Source organism: Haliaeetus leucocephalus, unplaced genomic scaffold, assembly GCF_000737465.1.
Source record: "Haliaeetus leucocephalus isolate CR32 unplaced genomic scaffold, Haliaeetus_leucocephalus-4.0 Scaffold1, whole genome shotgun sequence".
Classification (NCBI taxonomy): Eukaryota; Metazoa; Chordata; class Aves; order Accipitriformes; family Accipitridae; genus Haliaeetus; species Haliaeetus leucocephalus.
The window spans coordinates 20,865,756-20,881,966 of record NW_010972437.1 but is presented as its reverse complement, the minus strand read 5'-3'; the positions used below and the strand labels follow the sequence as shown (position 1 = coordinate 20,881,966).

The 16,211-nt window shown below is 47.5% G+C and overlaps 1 protein-coding gene across 1 annotated transcript in view; it reads right to left on the bottom strand.

The window, feature by feature from the left end:
* Positions 1-15,873, bottom strand: part of MRAS (muscle RAS oncogene homolog) — a 40,981-nt gene extending 25,108 nt beyond the window's left edge. The window contains exon 1 of the mRNA XM_010568574.1: positions 15,831-15,873. The gene's annotated coding sequence lies outside the window, so the exon portion shown is untranslated. The remainder of the gene's footprint in view (positions 1-15,830) is intronic.
* Positions 15,874-16,211: the final 338 nt, after the last annotated feature.

Sequence of the window (16,211 nt, the reverse complement as noted above, 5' to 3'; positions counted from 1 at the left end):
GGAAGTGGCCTCGTAAATTCTCCTCCAGAGCAAAAAGATGCTGTACCCCGAGGGCTGTGCTCCCTGAACTCCTCACTGGCTTCCTGTGCCTGCCAGACCTTTTCTCCTTTTCAACCCAAGATTGCATTGCCTCCCTCACCACACAGATGCTGCTCAGATTTACTGTAAGAGAAAGAAAATGCACCGGGGGAGTAATGAAGCACTTCAGATTTGCACAAAAGGCAGCTAAAGGCAGTAGCTGCCTGATGAATACTTGGTAGTTATTTCAGGAAACATGGAATTATAGTCTGAACAAATAATAATAATAAAAAGCCACGTCACTGGAAATTGCTTAGGTGGTAGGCGGTCCCCCGTCTCCCCCCGCTGCGAATCTTTAAGCAATAAGGAGCCCTTGCTGTAGCACTGAGCAGCAGCTTTCCCATGGCCAGGCTGGGCTCTGGGGCTCACTCACATTTACTTGGAAGCACATGCTTGTCGGTGTCCTGATCTGTATGTAAATGCAGCACAGCATGCATCAATCATATTGACAAATGTCATCCAAAACAAACTCCGCTTCCCTTCCCCAATTCCTCCTCCACCTCCCACAACAACTCCATTAGTTTTCAGCCTGTTTCTCTCAGTGATGTAGTGCCCTTTTCAAAATACGTAAGAAGATTCCTGTCCCTCTGACAAGCCAACAGACAGATGCAGAAACCAGACTATTATTTTTTTAATTAAAAACAACACTTAAGTCAGATTTGGGTCATCTGTAGAGTTACAGCACTGCTGCTACTGGTTTTGTAGGAGAATCCAGATACGCAACCAGAAAGCAGCTACGTGAGATCCATTCCTGTATCTCTCAGAGCTCAATTAAAACTGTATGGTTTCCAGTTTAGCGGTGTCCAGTGGAGGCTGATCCAAGCCTTTTGCCAAGGCATGAAATGAGAGCATCCCTGCACAGTAACTGGAGCCTGAGGAAGTGGATGGCTCAGCTACTTTTACTTCCATCACCTCTCGTGTGTTTAAACCCACCATCCTTTTCCTTACTCATTTCTTTCCAAAGCCCTCAGGAGACATCGGGGGATGACAGATTCCTGTATTACTCTTGAAAATTCTTCGCTAGTGAGGCCAGGAATGCCTCTCCTATGTTATCATGGACCAATGAAGCTGACCTAAACATACTGTAGCAAAAAAATCAGAGAGCCAAGATGTTCCCCTGCCCTGCCCAGCCAGAGATAACACAACAAGAACAAATTTACAGTGGAGGAAGCGGCTTCGAATTCCAATAGCTGCCCTTCCTGCTCGCACAATCCCTGGAAATGGGCAGCTTCCCTCCTACATATCCCAGCCTGCTGACACACCAATAAAAAGACCCCAAATCCACTGCCCTGGGTGATTTTGCTGCTCTTACACTGCTCAGCTAGGTTTCCGAACCAATAGCCCAGGCTGTGGCAGTGCTCGGTTTGCAGCCACATGTTCTGCTGCCTGCACGTGGTCCTGGTGCTGGCAACATGGCCAGATGTGCAGGGCACAGCCAGATGTGGACGGCACAGCCCTCCTGGCCTCAGCAAGCATTGCCTTGGGCAGGCAGAAGCAGTCCACGGGACGAATATGTGCACTGCAGCACAGAGCTGGGGGGGGGGGGGTGGTGGATCCTGAGCAGCGCTGACATCTGCCCAGCATGGCCTATCCTCATGGCTCTGCCTTGCCTTCTCCACCATGGCCCTGCATCCCCCTACCAAAACAAGGGGTGCTTTACAGTATCCTGACCACACTGTGCACCCACCCCTCCACCCAGCTCCTTGATGGCTCACTGCACTGTGGTCTTATGGACATGACGCCAGGCACAGGGCAGGCATGGCTGAACCAATGGACAGACTCCATGGCACCCACGGATGCTTTGGAGATGGTTTATGGATAGAAGGGGTACCAGGCCATCTCATTCCAGTCACCCTCCTGCAAATCAATCAACGCATTTGGCTCCAAGTTTGTCTTCCAGTCAAGCTCAATTCAGTATTTAATGCTTTTTACATCTCCAGTGTTGCTACCGGATGTCTTCCGAGATGTAAAGGGCTTTTTAAAGACTCCCTTCCCTGCTGGCAAACACACTTTGCATCTCTTCAGACAGCTGTAAAGAGCTGAAGGCTGTGAAGGTCCCTGGTAATAGCATTTCCACGAGGGGATGGGTGAATCCTATTAAGTCCCAGGCTGATGCTCCCTCTCTTGGGGCAGACGGAGGAAGGTGAGAAGAGCAGGGATCTCCAGGCTATTTCCAAAACCTGTGCTCTACTGGAAATCTTCTCCAATACTTGACTCATGACTGTCCTTTCTAGGCAAAAAGACTATTGTTGTCCATATCCTATAGAAAAAGACAGATCATCCATTCCCTCTCTGCATCCCAGTGTTCCCTGGAACTACCTGTGAGCTGTGGGGCAGCACAGGTGTTTCTGCAACACTTCTACACCCCAGGGCACAGGGCAGGCTTGTAGGGTGCTCTGTCAATTTTCCCAGGCTCCTGGGTCAAGGACAGTCCTTCTGGTTCCCTGCAATCCATTTAATACTCATTTACAGGTACAGAAGAGCACAGAGCATGCTAGTCTGTGATGCTGGAGCTTTAGCAGAGCTTCATCAGTATGGACTTCAGAAGATGAAGGAACAGCCATCTCCCAGGTTCACATAAACACCATCTCCCAGGTTTACCCAAATAGGCACTGGGCAGATTTTAGGTAGAATTTCATGACTCTAAATCCCAGAACCAGGTGGAAGGCTATTTTCCAGGCGTTTCCCGGGTCCGTGTCATTACTCTGTCACTTGGAAGACTCCAAGATCTCATCACTGGCCCAAGACCCCTAACAGTAATTTTTTCCAGGCTCGTTACAGCGTCTGCCAAGAGCATGAGCCTCTTATTTATATACAACGTGCTGGGGAGGCGACTCTGTACTTGGCAAATCCAATGGGTTTGTCTGAAAGAGGAGTGTTGGCAGAGCTGGGGGCCGTGTACCACGGTAAGGAGCAGGGTGGGGGGGGGCTGCGCTGCCCCCTCCTCTGCCCTACACGTGGTGACGCGCAGCTCCGCGAAGCCACAGCGTCCCCACAAATCTGCCTGAGGACAAGGTGCCCGTGCTCCGCCAGCAACCCAGCCACGTGCCAGGCCAGCCCCAGCGCCTCTTCTCAGCCCTCACCTTTGGCAACCTCCTCGACTGTCAGCTCCCTCCCTGCTGTCCTCCTCCTGCTCCCTGCCAGCCCGGGCAAGCCCTCCCGGTGGCAAACGCACACCTTGACACTCAGACCCGTGGGCAATTGGCAAAACCACGCTTGAGGAACAGAGTTTACCCACGCATGACTCAAGTCCTCCCTCCTATTGCGTGCATTCACCCTGCCAGCACTGGAGAGAAGCATCCCACGAGGACACCCCTTCAGAAAAGACATACCGGGCTCCCAGCTCAGTACCTGCACTTTGCTGTTGAATGCTTAAGTTTCTTCTCACGTGTCACGAGTGGATGATACCATATATCAGAAAGCAGCAGCTGAAAATCAACACATCTTTGAAAGCACCCTATGGGTCAGCAGACCCAACTTTAGACCCCTGTGGCCACCCCCCACCCTCCAGTTTCAGCACTGACCTGCATCAGGATACCCTGAGCCTGGTTCCTTCTATGCTCAGTCTAAACCCTCTGCCTCAACTTTTAAGTCACTCAACTTGCAGCTGCGTGGGAGGGTATATATGTACATTCATTAACACTTCCATTATGCCCCGTGGTTTGGCAGGTGGTGCTGCATTATGGATTTAAACAGTGCCAGCAAGCAAGTCTACAGCACTTCACTGGATTAGCATGCTATGGGAAATCATACCTCAGAAGTGTTTTGCACTCTCGTGAAGCACCTCCGATGAACAAGGCAACAGCAGGGCTCCAACTGTCACTACCTCTGTGCAATCACATCAGAAATTCACTCACAACTTCAGGAAAAGATAAACCCCCCTCAAAAATCAATTGCCATTTAGGAAAAAAAGAAAAAAGAAAAGAAAAAGCAACAGCAGAGTCTCTTCCCAGTTAAAGGAAAAAGGAGAGGCACACCCTCTGCTGCCATTGCCACAAAGCATCTTTCACCAAACAATAACATCTTCTGCTTTTGCCCTATAAACTAGTTCTACCATTCATGGAAGAAACACACCACACAAGGTTACACTGATTTCAGAAGTCAGCCTTCAAGGTACTCAGCCTCCCAGTGCCCCATGCCAAAGATGATGCTTTCCATCTAATGATCAGGCTGGCATTAACAGATTTCCAGAAACTGTGACGTTGGATTCCCCAAAGAGATGCTGTCCCAGAGGGATGAGGAGATGTGCTGGGCTACAGCCAACCCACCGAGGACCTCCCTCCCCGCAGCATCGTGGACAGCAAACACACCACTCAGTATTGGCAAAGGGGCGGATAAGGACCTTTGATGGGACAAGAGGATAAAAAAAGGTTGTCTAAACACCGGTATCACCACATTGCTTATCATTTACTGGGGCTGGACACACTCACTTTTCCTTAAATGCCAGTGGTACTATGTGCAGTTGTACCTGCAGTGGTACAGAGCACTGGCTCCCAAAAGCGTACAGGACTTCTGCTTTACCTTGGCAATGGGAAGGGTTGTTTCACAGGTAAGACCACGCATGAACTGAACAAACCAAAGTAACTGGACAAAGTTTTCCGAGTCTAAATTATTGAGGTCAAATGAAGAACTACTTTCAAAGAAGAATTCCTGGTCCTTGATTAGCTCTTCCAGAGCATCGTTTTGGTTCAATTACTCTGCTCTCCTGTTTGAACAGGTTTCCTTGCTCATATTCTCCTGAGTTTCAACCCCCTACAGACGCTGGTGGAGTAGTTTCATAGAAATGTTTAGGCTCTGCCATCAGAGCCCGGGAAGATCTGTTTTTAACTTCCATCCACCACACAGCTGTGAAGTACAGCTATGCTGCTGCAAAGTCACAATGGAGTCAAGACATCAAGGTCTTTTCTCAGAAACGGTGGGACGGAGCGTTATGGTAGATCTCATATGCCATTCCTATGCCTGTGTAGTTCCATTACTTTTAAACGCCAAGCAAAGAGATGCTAGCCTTAGTCTTGGCAACTCAGGTGAATCTCTCATTTGTGTCATATTTTACATACCAGACTCACAGAAAGAGCAAGAAATTTGGATTTAGCCCTTCTTTGAACTGTTGGGCTCTCCCTAATGGACATTTGCTCCACATAGAGGTCTTTTTCACATGCTTCAGTACATTCAAGGACACTGCAAAAATAAAATTTGAACAGAAAGACAACTGTAGATATCCTTATGTTTTATCTTGACCTTGTGAGGTATAACACAACAGGGGATGGTTTACCCTGATGGTGTCTTGACATGTTTCTGCATAAAAAAAAAACCTCTATTAAAAGCACAGATAGAGATGGCATGGATTGCAGCCACTTGAAAAAAAAAAAAAAAAAAAGCCCCAAAGCATTAAGGGCTGGTAAGGGACAAGATTACTTTCATCCTGCCACAGCATGTTTCAATTTAACCACTGCATCTCTCAGCACTTTTGGTTCATATTCTTCTACCACACAGAGACACAAGTTTGGTACACGCCCAGCCTTAGGAAGGGGAAATGGTATTTTTGGTCATCGGCTCCACCCACCGTGTCCACCCACCCTTCCACTCAACAAGGCTTTTGAAGTGCACCGGTCTCTATCAGGAGCGAGAGCACGTTAGCCTGGGGTCAGGAGGGCTTGGGGAGCCGGAGCGCTCCTGAGCTTGGGAGACATTTCGGGAGCTTGCTGGGGCCCAGCGGCTTTGTCAGCAAGTCCCTCACCTCCCGCTGCCCGCGAGGACACCCTGCCCAGGGCTGCCTGCCCCTCTGCCCCCACCATGGACTCTAGCAGGCACTGCCTCACCTCCTTCCCCAGCTCCTCATTCCCTGCCGTGAGGGTGGCAGACCTCCACCCACCACCCAAGCTCAGCAACCCTTCACCACTTCGTCTTAGACAACTGCTCTTTGTACCTTCCCACATCTTGGCTACACCCATCCACCTCTGCGAGCCATCCCAAGCCCGTGCAAACTGCAGCTACTCTTATTTTTCTCTATTTTTTTTTACCCCAAAACAGATGGGACAATCTGGCCTCCAAATCAAGAGAACTGCTCCCAGTGTTTTGTGCAGCAAAAGGATTTATTCTTACACTGCACAAAACCAAATAGATGCTTCAACGCAGGATATGCCTGAAAACACAATTTTGCTGCTTTGCTTCGACAACCTAACATTTATTCACATATTCTTGTGAGGCTGGTATGTAAACAACAGGGAGTAACTTGCTGTGCTCAGGAGACCTTAGAATAAGAGTTGTATTTCTCTGCCCTCCCGGATGCAGTAAGTCGTCCTCCCGAGGTTCAAAGAGTTTCTGAAGCTCATAATTTAAAAATCCAAGGAGTAAAAATGGGTTGCTGGAGATCTTTACCAACAGAAAAGTAGATTGAAATTGTTCTGTTATTTAATAATTCAAATCCCAGATGCTTAATTAAACAGTCTTGCTGCATTGCAAAAAGAATAAGAAATTATATATCCCCTTAGCTAACTTTGCTGATGAACATGAAAGACTTTTCATGCTCCACAGCCATTCAGTCCAAGTCAAACTTTTGAAGATGGACTTAATACTCCATAGGTAAATCTCATGTAACAAACTACTTGCTGCTCACAGGACAGGGGTGATGCAGCATCTTATCAGTATCTCTGTGCTGCACAGAGCCATTTTGCAGAATGCACAGAGGAAACGATGCTCAGCAGAGCATTTTAACAGAGCATTCGGTATCTCTTCAGACCAGACCAAACCTCAAGAAAAGCAAATGGTCCACTCAGCTCCTCATGCCTGCTATTTTGCCTGTTTGCAGATCAAATTTGAAAGCATCCACAGGATGTGGAGGAAACAGAGAAGGCTCTCTCCAAGTGCTCTGCCCTTAAGCTACAAAATATTTTCTGAGGTAAGAGCTGCAAGTACTCTTTCAAGTCCACCTCATTGCTACGGTTCATCGTAACCTTCGGACTTTTAATTCAGAGCTACGATCCTTCACCAGCTACCACCAAGGTCTCTTCAGGTGGAAGTGAAGCAGGGCACACACAGGATGGGCCCAGGCGATACTCGCCTTGTTCTCCAAGGACGGTTATGTCAGACATAGACTTGTGGCTAGGCGAGTACCTCAACAGCAACATCACATGCTACTCTGAGAGCTACGATGGCATTACTTGACCTTACACTGTTTCACAAAAACAATTCGCAACAGCTCAGGGTTTTCCCAGAGCACTGGGGCATGTCTCCTCCTCCTCTGAGGTTAGCTGGGGACTCTCGTCCCCACCAAACGCCAGCAGCCATCAAACCAACCTCCAGTCTGCAACTGCAGCTCAGCTGCTAGCACTACTGAGCCAAAGGGATTCCTTCAGTGATTCCCCCCTTCCCAGTTCATCGCCCCACAGCACAAGCTGTGTGAACGCCCTTCATGACTCTCTGGGATTGAGTGCTGGGTACCGAATAACTTCTTCCCAAAGAGTCCTACTTTATAGATAGATGTTCCCCACCCAGCAAGTCTTGTACTTAGACTGGTGGCACTAATACTTCCATACCATGTTTTACACAAGACATTAGCTACATATTTTCTGAAGATCATGATCTCTGCTAAATTGCCAGCTGTCTATGCAGACCACTCAAGAGCCATCTGGGTATGTTAAGTACAGATGACAGACCTGATAACAGTGTCTGGATGTGCCTGAAAGATTAAATTCCATCTGCATCCTGTTACTTTTTGTCATTTCATACCTTTTTAGAGTCTTTCTGTGTCACAACAACCAACTGGTAAAGAGCTTATATCTCAAGCTCACAAACTTACGGAAGAAAATCCTCTAAATGCTTTTTTGGAGTGACCGGGTGCCTGGAGACATGCTACAGTGGGAAGGCCAGTTCAAGAAAAGAACGGATGGGATTCCCACTACACTAATGTCCATTAACATCCTTTTAACTTGGGTTGGGTGGGGTTTTGTTCCAGCTATTGTATATCGGACTCACCATTAAGCTTTGTGCTTTCAGCAAGGCAAATAACAGATCCCTATTCAAAAGTTTTTCAACCCCTCTTACATTTGCAAGATGAGCAAGTATTTGTTTCCACAAACCAGAACCAGCCTTACACTATTACAGCCTTTTCTCTTTACCAGCGTACCCCTCAAAAATATACTGAAGGAAGCTTAAACATGCACATTTTCATCCTGATATGACCAATTCTTTAAAAAAAACCTAGCAACAAAACAAAACGCCCGATAAACCTGAAGATTTCAGTTTAATAATTATCTTCTGCTCGCTTTGAAAACTCCTCTTCTCAAATAAGTGGGCAAAACAGAGGAGCTGCAGAACACCTTGCTGTTACCAAATCTGCATTTTCCGGGCACATCGTGCTGTCTGGGTTTGTTCACAGCGAGTCCATCTCCATCCTCTGTTCTTGGCCCACCCAGCAGTGAAAATCCCAGTCCCAGACCTTCTACCTGTGACTGGAGCTGAGCCACGCTGGCAAGCAGGCACCTGGAAAGCTGAATTCTCTGGCACGCTCAAATAGAAGGCTATTTCATTACGGAACTTTTAAATAAAACAAACAAACAAACCCCAACGCTTGCACTTCATAATTAAGTGCAAGCCAACTGAATTAGCGTCAAGACGTGCCATAAGCGTGTCCCGCCACAGACCCCTGACCTTACTTCTCTTTGGGACCACAGCTCTTGTAGAGGAGAGGGCAGAAGCGGAGACGTGCCCAGGCTCTGCCTGCTCCCTGCTCCCGTGGTGCTGTAGGCATGGCCTGGGAGGCACAGGGACATCCATCCCCTGGCTGTGACCGAGGGGTGATTCCCAGCGGAGGAGCAGTAACCGCTGGCAGGGTAAGACCTCTGCTGCAACCTGCGGCTCAGCGAGCTGCCGCCCGAGCCCGGGGAAGTCGACAGCACTGAGCACTCCCAGGTTTTTCAAGAAGCGTATTTCACTGTAACCAGCACAAGGTAAACGATACGGGCCCCGAGAGAGGCACAGCGTGACTTACAGCTGACTTCAGCGGGCTTTAGTTTGATCCGTAAATCCTCTAGACACTTCACAAAAGTATTGCTCAACTCCCGCTGCCTTCAGCCTCACAAGAGGTAGACATAAATACTTAGCATTAGCATAGCTCCCCATGACTCATTTTTTCTCCTTTTTAAATATAGCATCCCATAAATGTGGATATATTCTGAGCAATAAAACTCATATTGTTACTGTTCACCATGCAACCAAAACAAAAAATTCCTCCCCAAAACCTCCTCCTGCTAGCTTTGTGACAGCTTCCTCCCCCAAAACCAAAACACTGGTGCCCCTCACAAGGCCAGGACGGAGCGAAGGCAGCTCTCCTCCATCAGGGAGCCCAGGCAGCACAGGGACATGGCACAGTGGCAGCAGATGCAGAGCCAGCGGCAGGGCAGGAGGCTTCATCATCAACCCAGCCACTCATGTCAACTTTATTAAAAAGAGCAGTGCTGGCTCTGGGCACAGGAGGAGCAGAGATTTGCCCAGAGGAATGGAGTTTCAATTGCCATGAAGCAGCCTGTGCCAGCATCAGGGAAGCTGGGCTCGCTGAAGAAATGGTGGAGGCATCTCTAGCTGGGAGATGCTCCCCATTCCCCATCTTACCCTCAGGCATACATCATCTTCCTCCCTCCATCACCAAGCTTGAGCTTTCCTCCTTAGAAAAGCGCAACCCCACCTTGCCCAGCCACAGAAATGCCCCAAGCTGCCTCAGAAGCATAGAGGAGGAACCTGATGGGAAGAGCATGGACTAGAGCTCAGTGGTTTTCATGGGAACTGAGACCCAGTTTCAGCACCCTCCTGCCTGTCCTGCTGCAGACTTTCCTGTGTGATCCTGTGTGCTGCGTTTAGCTTTACAGAATGCTCCAGTTCCCCAGCTGTACAAGTGAGATAAATAGTAGGTCCCTATCTCACAGGTATGTTACGAAAGAAATGGATTTTGCATTACAAGTGTTAGAGGAATGCTTTAAAAATTGCACAAGTACCAAGACTAATCCATCACGCTCAAAAAGAAACCCAAGATTGACAGCAAATTTAAGTCTTACCTACACAAACATAAATAGTAGAGTATGCAAGACTGTTTTCTTAGTTTATTCATTTCTTCTGATAACCATGTTTGCCCTGGTGACCTGAACAGTTCCAGTCACAAGTTGTTTGAACTCAGTGCACCAAATCATGTCTGGAGAAACGTATGTTTTACTCTGTCTACAGTGACGGCTGAGGCATCAGTCTTCCTCCCAGCCGTCCTAAAGACATAGCTGAAAATACATGCTCACATCCATCCTGCTGTCAGGTGACTGAAGAGTATACATTTTTACATCTTGGACCTCTCTAGCAAGACTACCCATGAGAATCTATCTTCCACGGTATTTTTCTAATTATTTCTTCAACATCCTTATTTAATATCTGAAATGAGCGGAGTGGCAGAGCTGCCACACTCATCCTAGAAACTATCATTTTAAAGACACGATAACAGAAGCCTTTTCTTAAAACTTCCAGGAGCATGTGTGGCTTAAAAAGCTGATTCTTGTTTAAAATAATGACTAAGACTCTTAGGAATCTAACTCCCAAAGTCACACAGGTAGTTTTGAATATGTTACCCTTTTAGAGTAATTATGCCATCAAAGTTCCAGTCAAAAGCTGATGAGCGTTACTAATATATGCCAATGAGTGAGCCTGTAAGTGAAAGACCTTCTTGCTTTACTTACACTCCAGTAAATCAGAAAGCACACCAAGACTTATTTTCACATACAAGAGTAACGGACCTGACCCCAGGAGATACTTAGCGGGGTTAACCCACAGCCCAGGGAGCAGGTTTATTGTAATCTGGCTGCAGGCTGATGCAGTTGTACTTGTTTTCACCGGAGATGGAGACTTGGAGCAGCTGGTTGGTCTTCAGTGGACTAACAACAGTCACTACATAAACCAGTGGTAATGATCAAACATGGTGGGCCAGACAAGTCACCACTCAGATGCAAAATAGTGCCCAGGAAGTCCTCAGTGACACTCATCTCTAGACCAAGAACTAGGCAGAGGCAGCCAAGAGTTGGCAATAACCAAACAGAGAGAGCAGAGATCAGCAAACCATGTGGGGGCATTTCCCCCACCTTTGCAAAAATACATTGATTTTCCCCTCCATGACACGAAGCGCCCACTTCAGGTAGGTTTAGCAAGTTAATATGGGAATGAGGACTGTTGTACATCCGAAAGAGAGGCTTTGTATGAAACTATGTGGAATTTGCAGCAACAAAGAAGGCTTAGATAGTGAAGGGCTGAGAGGGATGAAGAAAGAATAAACCATTTTTACCACGCTGCACAAAGTTATATACTTGTTACAACATTCTTACCAGAAGCAGACCTGAAAAAGAAGGCAAGGCAGGAATTATGTTATCTGGGAGAAGGCGAAGGGGTATCAGCACACTTTTTAAGCTGCTCTGTAGTAGTGGTAGAAGAAAGTACAAGAAAGTAGTTCAAGATTTTAATCTCAAGCCCATCAATGGTAAACAAATTCTGAGGCAAAAAAGATTTAGCCAAAAATTAATAAGAAACCTCAGTTGTAGAAGCACTGAGCAATTCTGCAGGTCAGTTCTGGCCAGAAGCGAAGCAGCAAGAAGAGGAATGCAATCCCAGGGTATCTCAGATACTTAGATGCCTTCTGAAGTATCTCAGCATTTACTATGTTCATGCTCCCAACAAAGAAGAAACTTCTACCAGACCATTTTAGAAAGAAGAAAAGTAGGCTCAGTGAGAGGCAGATTCACTATAAGAGTTGCTGACCTTAGCCAACCCGCCTTTGGGCAGCCTGTGACAGAGAAGGTACCTGGGAGCAGGATTCTCATCTCTTCCGCTAGCTCCAGCCATTGGACTGGTCTCTGACGAAACCTATATGTCTGTGAAGCGCTAACCACCACTTACTGAAGAATTAGTGTCTGAAGCAGTAGAACTAGCAGAAGAGTCAGTAATAAGTACTGTAAGTACTGTAAGTACAGCAAACCACTTAAAAATATCATTAACCTCCCCCAACCCTGCCCCCACCTCCTCCCTCAATCATTATTTCAGGAGACATATTTTTGTATAATTATTTCATCATCTAAGAACGGGTGGCCAGTTCGGCGTATCTCTGTGCAGGACTTCCATAAGTATTACTCCTCTGCTGACATTTTCTCGCATATACATGCATGCATGGATCAGCAATTGCTCCACTACATTCTCAAATGGAGAATAAGAGAGTCATAAATCTCAAAAAAATGAGTACGCCAAAAAATTCAGCATCTGAAGTTACAGCTGTTCATTTCTCCTCTCTTCAGAAAGAGCCAGTCGTGGCTTATTGCAGATGTTATTGAAGTTGATGGGCTTGCTCTGGATTTACATTGGATACAAACACTCAGGATGTGACCTACTGGAGCACTGGACCTTCGTTTCCCCATGGAGAAAAATACAGCCAGTGACATTCAAGTAGAACAGGAAGGCTGTACTCGCCTCCCCACTAAGTATCTTCTGTCAAGTCCCTCTGTAGGCAACAACAGGAGAAAGAAGCAATAACTCCACCAAGGAGTGGGCTAACATTCCTCCCATCTGCCAGTCCCACGCTCATTCTGTTTTCACTTGGACCAAATCCTCCCAAGCCCTTCTGCTTTATACTTCATTAAACTTGGGTGCCTCAGACACCAAGAATAATATCGATGATCTTGGGAAGGTCACTTTCAAGGCACATTTCCATATCTTAACACCACTCCTCTTCCTCAGCCCTGTCTATAGTACTGTCTTGGAAGCCTGAAAATGAATTCCATATTTTCCATATTGAATCTGTCCCCCCAACCCTGATCTCCTTATTTATGACAGTAAAAGCTTATGCAAACACCGCCATCATGCAAAAACACTCCCCTCTTCGTTCCTGGGCATTCATGTTAATATTCTCCATCTCCAGAGTCTGGAGAAGTGTCAAGGGCTGCATGTTCCCATGCTGAGGTGCAACCCCTCCTGCCTCCACCTCTGCAGGTAAGAGAGATAAAGGGATGCGCGGTCATGGAGAAGTTACAACGCTGAGGCAAGGGCAGCTCCCGCGCGTAGGGGCACTACACCGCACCAGAGGCCCCGTGCAGGCTGCAAAGGCTGAGCGAGGCTGGAGCGAGGAGCCACCAGGAGCGGCAGCATGGCTGGAGAAGTGCAAAGCAAACAGGCAAAACCAAATTAAGACTGGTCCAGTTGAAGTCTGGAGCCTAAAACTTTCATAGTTTAGACAGACAGATTCATCCTAATGAATTGACTCACCTGCACCCGACAGGTCAGCAGGGATGCCCACGCTGGTAACTGCAGGAGGTAGGTGGAGGCTCTTGGCTTGAACCCAGCCACAAAAAATAGGTCACACCCAAAGAGGGAAGTTAAAAAGGAAAGGGCAGAAATGAATGAAGCCAAACAGCTTTCCTCAAGGAGCTCTCCAGAATTAAGAGCAGAAGGCAGTAGAGTTTCTGCCCTGAAGGTATCAACAGTGAAACACCACTGGTAGCACATGGTGCAAGCTAAAGGGCCATGCAGGTCTCCGGTACCGGACACTGTTCCTGTCTGCGCTTAAAGAGCAGCTCTAAGGAACCACAGCATGATGTCAAGAATAATGATTCATCACATTCATTTTTCCTATATCCACTTGTCCTTATGTTGCCCTCCTGTACTACTTTGCCAATGACAACACCAGCTTATGTACAGGGCTCATCCTCCTCCTTCCAGTGCCCAAATGCCATGTCTCTCTCAGTGCCAAAAAGTGTGTGGAGAGAAGGAAAGAAGTCCTCTCTAATCACCAGATGATACAGTTTTATTCCTCCTTTTTGTTAGCCTCAGTCCTAGTTTAAGAAAAAAAAAAAAAACACCCAACGCAACACATACAAAAAACTCCCCCCATAAATAAGGCAAGCTTTGTTTCTGTAATTCTTAGTTCCTCTGCAAAAAATTTTGAGCTTGTGAAAAAAACCACCAAAACTTCAATAAATAGAAACTGCCTTTCACATAATTTCTGAAAACAGATGCTGGGCCAGCTCTGACCCTGGTACAGCTGCTCTGGTTCGGGAGTCATGCTGGTGGGGTGTTTGGCCCTCTGCAATCTGGGCTACGCGCTCAATTGTATGGGATATCTCCTGGAATGGAGGATCAAAATCAAAGGAAGTCAAACAAATTGATGCAGAACTATAATATGAAGAACACTTATTTTTCTACATGCACTAGTATTTTTAAAGAGATACTGTCAGCTTTGTATTTTCAGACTCCAGTACGTAGAAAGAAATCCTGTCTCTATTAGGCAGTCCAAAGCTATGCTACCGAGAGGTGGTTTTTTTGAACCGATTACTTCATAACTTCCTTGCCACACCCTTGCTCTCTCTCTTATCTTCTAGTTTTTCCTAATTTAAGAGACCCCATTTTTGCAATGCCCCTAACAGACTCAGAGCAACAAACACCTTTCATAAAGAAAAATAATGACAGCTGACCCATGCAGTTTTAGGCCTTCGAAATGCATCTTTCTTGTGCAAAAAGGGCCTGAGCTAACCGGATAATTTCACAGTGGAAATTCAGAAAGCACATCTATATCCAGGTATGACTACAGAGTTGGTGTGCTTGTTCTTAGTACCAACTACTGTATGAACAACAGTTTCCAGGTAAGACATAAATAGAACGTTTCCAGTCAATAGCATCCCTTTAAGCCTGCTACCAAGATCTGAACTTAGATGACTTAAGATACCTAAGGAGTTGGTGGCTTAGATTTTTACACTTTCATAATATCAGGCGACTGATGTGGAAAAGTGCCAGCTGATGGGTGCGGAAGGGCTGCAGCTACCTGTGCTGAGGGAGAGCCTCACACACTGGTCAGGACGCCGCTGGGCGCTTTGCTCCTCTAACAAAACCCCAGCCTCTACCCTGAGCTGCCACGGTGTAAAGTCCCAGTTTGTTGCATAAACCCTCCCAGCTTGACAGGGAGGGTTACCAGAGCAGCCAAGCGCAGGATGCTGAGAGTGGTCCACCCAAGGTCTAACTCTTAACTTGCCCCTCAACTTGCAGCCAGCGTGGCTTTATCTTAGTTTCTCATCTGGGAAGCAAGCTTTTCTAAACAGTGTTTCTAGGGCTCTTGAGCCATTAAAAAAAAAAAAAAAAAAAAAGAAAAAAGTTGTAAGTTTTCTTTCTATACGCCGGCAATCCCAAGCACAAGAGCTGAAAAGTCCTTGTCCTTCAGCTGTGGTTCAGTTCATTTTCTTAAAACAGAGAAAAAGCAAAACCAAAAAAAAAAACCCCAAACCCTCCTCCTCTCCTTGTTTCTTTGTAATTAAAGACAGTATCTGTCTCTTTCTTCTAAAAGTCTAGCAAGTAACTCAAACACGCGAATCTGGAAGCTTTCACAAAGTATTTAGTGGTCCAAGAGCAGTTTTAATATAAGGTAAGAAATCTTGCAATACACAGATCAGAACACGCACGGGGTGGGAAAGTAGAAGCTCAGCGTGGCTCTGATTCTGCTGGGGGGGGGAGGAACCCCAGACACACAAAAAATCCAACAAACAGCTTAAGATCTTGCATTACACCTCGGAGTGACCCCCTCTCCCCACCACGCACCCCGAAGACGACGTGAAACCCACGGCGGTGCAAACCATCGCTTTCTACAAGCCCTTTTCCCAGCTTTCGGCAGGGAGGGAAAGAAACCCCCCCCACCCCGGACACGGCAAGCCCACCGCCGCCGCGCAGCGAGACCCGGCGCCCCGAAGCGACCGTACCGTCCCAAGCCCGGCGTCTGGCGTCGCTGAGAGCGGCGGTTCCGCGGCGACAGTCGGCGACAGCCCTTTCTTCCCGACCCCGATCTCCGGCCCAAGGCAAAAAGCGGCGGTGCCCCGGGGAGCGCTCCTCCTGGCGGGGCTCATGCCAGAGCGCGGCACCGCATTTCACCGGGGATTACTGGGGGAACAGAGGAAAGGGGAAAGCCCCGCCGGCGGTTACCGCTGGGTGTCACGGCGATCCCACCCCTCCCGCGGAGCTTTTCACGCGTGGGGCGCCGCAACTCCTGGCGGCGCTACCCCGCACCCCCTCGCTTCGTGGCGGGGTGGTGTGTGTGTGTGTGTGGAGAAGCAAACCGCACTGCGATTTAGGGCTTTTGGGTC